A 5,309-nucleotide genomic window follows, 5' to 3' on the forward strand; every position below is an offset into this window, starting at 1 on the left:
GCACATGTATTTCCTACTGTATTTGTTTTATCTTTCCAAATCCCTTCATCATCATCATCATCATCATCATCACTACCACATCTACCAGCACCATCGAAGTCTTATGTCTCTGAAGACTCTAGCAACACTGGAAAACCAAGCTGCTCTCTCCCATCTCATCAACAACAATCTGGCTGCCCTGTCCATCCCCACCACGCTTGTCACTTTCACCTCACTCTCACCTCTCTTTGCCTCCCTCGTGACCTTTCATATCGTATCCTGTCAAACGTTGATGTCGTAACGCTGCCCACCTCATGATGTGACTCAAGAATTCCATCTGTCGTTTCTGGTGGCAGTGTTTGTTAAAAAGAGATACGCACCTCCCCACTGAGACTTGTTTTCGTTTCAGTTCGTAGACTCTTGAAAGGTTAAAAATCACTGAGCTAAGGAATGACTACAGCAGGGAAATGGTCTTGTGTGTAATTGGTCACCTTTCTCCCTCTCTCCTCAAATCGAAGTAGGTTTTTATGGGAGAAAGGATGTTTATGTTGGTACACTGGTTGGCGCCGATGGTAATGGTGGTGGTAGTGGCGAGGCTGTACTGATGGTAGCGGTGGTTGTGGTGGTGGTGTAGGAAGGAGGTACTTAGGAGTGTTCTGAGTCTGTTGTATTGAGGTTGTGGTGTTTGTTTGACGTAGGTATATGTTTTATTTAGTGCGGTGTGTGTGTGTGTGTGTGTGTGTGTGTGTGTGTGTGTGTGTGTGTGCAAGTGGCTGTATTGGTTATTTAATTTTTCACTGTGTGGTGATTGCATTTATCGTTATGTAAGAATTTCCTTATTCATTATAATTATTTCTTTTTTTTTCTGTCTGTATGTTTGTTTGTCGACTTCCTTTTTATTTTGTCTCGGAAAAGTTTCATTTCTCTCTCCGTCAGTTATGATGATCCTCTTTCTGCTAACCATGGTTTTTTTTTTTTATTTTGGAAGAGATACTGTTTCTGTTTTTCTTTCTTTTTAGTAACTTTTTCATTTTAGAATAAGTGTGATTTTTCTTAGCAGTGTAACGTCTGTTTGCTTGTTGATTATTGTTTGTAATACCTGTGTTTTTATTTTTTGTTTTCTCGTGTTTTCTTTATTGAACCCATTGGAGGTCCAAGCCAGTGAAGGTGGGCGAGAGTTTCTGCTAATCTCTGGGAATGCTGGCTAAATAAAAAGAGGCAGTGGTGCGGTGTTTGCGTGGCGAGATAACGCGAACAGGCAGGTGTCGATGTGTGGGGCGGGTGGCGGTGTGTGAGGTAAATAGAATTATAAAGTGCGGCATTTGAACCGTTTTGAGAATGAAAGTCACGTAAGCGAAGAATGTTTTTGTTTGGAGGACGCGGTGTGCTCAGGCAACGAGGAAGAGAAATAGAGGGACGGAAGTGGAGGGAGGGAGGAGGAGGAGGAAAAAAAAAAAAAAAAAGTAGGAAGGAAACTAGTCTTGGGAACACAGAAATTGAAATCACCTAAACAGTGTAACGTGATCTCAAGTATTTTCTCCGATAGTACTGAGTGTGTTGATGTGTGTGTGTGTGTGTGTGTGTGTGTGTGTGTGTGTGTGTGTGTGTGTGTGTGTGTTTGTTTGGGATGGTGAGGAGGAATTCATAGTCCTTCGCCTTTACTTCATCTAAGTTTGCTTGGAAAAAAATGATCACATGTTTTACTCTTTTTTCTCCTCTCTACTTACTAATTTCCCTCTTAACCTTCACCTTTATTTACTTGTTCATGTAGTAACTGTTGTATATTATTTATCATTTTTCTATTACACTATTTTTGCTTCCTTATTATCCTATCTTATCCCATCATTGTTATTACTATATGTTTTTTTTTTCTTTTCATTATCTTCTATCTTTGTCTATATGTTTTTCTTTCCTGTGTCGTTACTATGCACTCTTTCTTTTTCTTGTTTTGTGTCTATCTTTCTATATCCTATTTCTTTACTTTTCTTATTCTTCGTATTGAGTTTTCCTACCTTATGCATATCCTTTATCTCTCTCTCTCTCTCTCTCTCTCTCTCTCTCTCTCTCTCTCTCTCTCTCTCTCTCTCGTGGGGGGTCCGAAAAACAGTGTTGGAATGTAGTAAGGAAGGTGTTATCTGTAAGTGGTGCCCATGATAAGCTGGACAAAGAATGGGAAAGCCGGAGGGAGCGTTAGAAGATAAACTAGAGTGTTGTCTTAATATTAGTCACGATTACTGCATGCGGGTGGGTGTGTTTGTGGATTGGTGGGTCGGTGGGTAGATTGACTTCATTGATTGGTTGTTTTTGGCTGCAATGTAGAGTGGGTGTGTGTGTGTGTGTTGTGTGTGTGTGTGTGTGTGTGTGTGTGTGTGTGTGTGTGTGTGTGTGTGTGTGTGTGTGTGTGTGTGTGTGTGTTAACAGTACTGCACTATTTCTTTCAGACCAACAGTTTCATATCAGTCGTGTGCTATTTGTAATCGTGTGTTCCTTAGTGAATAAATTCTTCTTTCACTGCATGTGTATACCAACCGTCTCATTAAATGTGTGCTATTTCGATATGTGTTCCGTAGTTATGAATAGATATGTAGATACTTCTCTTCCTTTGGTATGTGTGTGTGTGTGTGTGTGTGTGTGTGTGTGTGTGTGTGTGTGTGTGTGTGTGTGTGTGTGTGTGTGTGTATTCTTATTTACACTCCTTATCATAAAGTCCTTAATCATGTTTATATATTAATTGTATGGGGTTTTAAATGTTGAGTTTTATTTCAATTTTTTCCTTATATTCGTTCATTTATTTATTTATTTATTTATTTATCTATCTATCACGTGTGTCTTTTGTGACTAGCGTGTAAACTTCATACAAAAATAAAGGCGCGAGTTACTTTTTGAAATACATGGAAGCTTGTGTCCCGTCTGTTTATCCACCTCCTCTAAAACTCGTATTCTAAAACACTATGTTCTCTCATCAGACTATTTTCAAGGCGCACACACACACACACACACACACACACACACACACAAAGAAAAAAAAAAAGAAATTACAATCACGTTCTCATAGGTATCTTTATCCAATTATCAAAGCAAAACGTATGATAAACTATTCTTAAACCAACAAAAAAAAATAACTCCTGTAAATCCCAGAGGGTCATTTCCAGCGGCAGTTAAGAATAGTGATGATAACATGACGAAACATTTGAGAACAAGCTCCCCAAATCATGTTCTCGTGTGAGCGTTTAAGATTTATGAGGTGCTATGTAAACTACGCATCCACATCTCTGTCTTCTAACTGACCTTCCTTGGGTGAGGATGTGTATATCGTGGCTATCGTAGTGGTGTGATGCTACCTTGGTAAAGATGTTGAGGCAGGGAGGACAGGATGAGGAGATCTGATGAGAGAGGAAGCGATGGAGATAATGGTACTGGGCTTTGTGTGTGTGTATGTGTGTGTATATGTGAAAGAGAGAGAGAGAGAGAGAGAGAGAGAGAGAATATGTTGTCAGGAGCGGACATGAGTGATCCGTGTTATTCTGAGGCCTCGTGGTATGACAGCATCACCTCTTCGTGGGTAAATAGATCATACAAGACACAAACTGCATACACTAACTTGCATCCTGAGTTGTTTTTTTTATTGTACTCCATATGAAACGACGTGTGTTTTGGAATATAAACTCTGATTTGTCTTTTATAGTTAGTAGCGACGTCACGTGATCTCGCTGTTAAATCAGTCTCAGTCAGTCGGTGGAAAAATGGAACTCTAGCGCCTTGAGTCGTTCCCAGTGGACTAGGTGACATAGCGAAGGGATCTTGTTGGTATGAAACTGCGGCACTGATGTCACCACGTATGATCTGCCTGCTCTCCAAGAACTCTATAATTGAGAACACTAGTGCAGAGGGAGTTGCGATTTTTCTTATTATGTAAGAGGAGAAATCCGGCAATGGCAACAAAAACGACTAAATAAAAATGCCCATTGAGATGCCAGTCCCCGAGCAGATCCGAGAGAGTTAGCCAAAAGAATGAGATAAATGTCTTTAAACCTTCCTCTTAAAAGAGTTCAAGTCATGGAGAGATGGTGATAATTCCTCCATTTTCTTCGGAATGGTTAATACTTTCTTGTCTTGCTATCATTTTGTTGGTGGATTTCAGCAATAAGGAACACGAAAGGAATTGGTCTATAAAACTGAACTGTTGTCACTAAATCATCTTCACGAATTGGTACGACTTTTTTTTATTCATTTATACCACGTGGGCTTTTCACGGGAATTTATGGGCTAAAGGATATCTCAAAGCCCACCCGCTAGGAAACCGTTGCTCCGAGTGAGGAAGCCCAACCTACACTCGGACCGTGGACAGGATTCGAACCCGTGCACTTAGAGACTCCTCGGATCCCAAAGCACGCATGGTTCCACTGTAACACTTTACGACCGATGGTCACTGTAGGGGCTGTCACGCTCGAGTTACATCAAAGCATTTCAATAGAAGCTTCCACGTTATCGCTCACGGTTCCCATTGATGATATGCATGTAACAGTAAGTGGCTGGATATTGAGTGTGACTGTACCTATGGTGTGCACGGTGGAGTTCGCTGTACTTTCTAACACATCCCAACACACAAAGCAACAAGCACGACCCTTAATGACCATATTTGATCTACTTTGCCGTTGAAATTACAAGTAACATACCCATCCGTCTTCTTCATCCCAAGACTCCACTGTGTCTTCTTCCCAGTCTGTGATTTCTTCCCATATCCTCGGAGATCTAGAACTATTACTGTTACGTCTCCGAAGGACGACTGTTGTGTCTTCCAGGTCCTCGTCGGGCTGCACAACATCTGTGATGGCGACTCCTTCGTGTCTTTAGCGGTTTGATTTGCATTCTCGTTACAGAACAAGAAAGTTTCCATCGTTTTGGTTCAGGAAGTCGTCGTTTTGGTTTAAACGGTCATTATTTTGATCCAAGAGGTGGTCTTTTTGGTTCAAGTGGTCATCATTTTGGGTGCACAAGTCATCAACAGTAGCGACAAAGACGCAGATGCAACCCTCGCACATATACGGAGTCTTTGGTAGAGGCTCACGATGTAGTAGTGAGGCAGATTGGAGCACTTTGCGTGGACGCGTCCCTTCAGCAGCACTTGAGGAACTCAGTCACATCGCTCGCAGCCCAACACAAGACGAGTTCGCTCCTGCAGAATTCAAGAGATCGTCGTTTTGGTTCAAGAGATGGTCCTTTTGGTTCAAGTTGTCATCATTTTGGGTGCACAAGTCATCCATAGCAACGACAAAGACAGATGCAACCCTCGCACATGTACTGAGTCTTGGTGGCGTAGAGGCCCACGA

This window comes from Portunus trituberculatus, chromosome 44, assembly GCF_017591435.1.
Source record: "Portunus trituberculatus isolate SZX2019 chromosome 44, ASM1759143v1, whole genome shotgun sequence".
Taxonomy (NCBI): Eukaryota; Metazoa; Arthropoda; class Malacostraca; order Decapoda; family Portunidae; genus Portunus; species Portunus trituberculatus.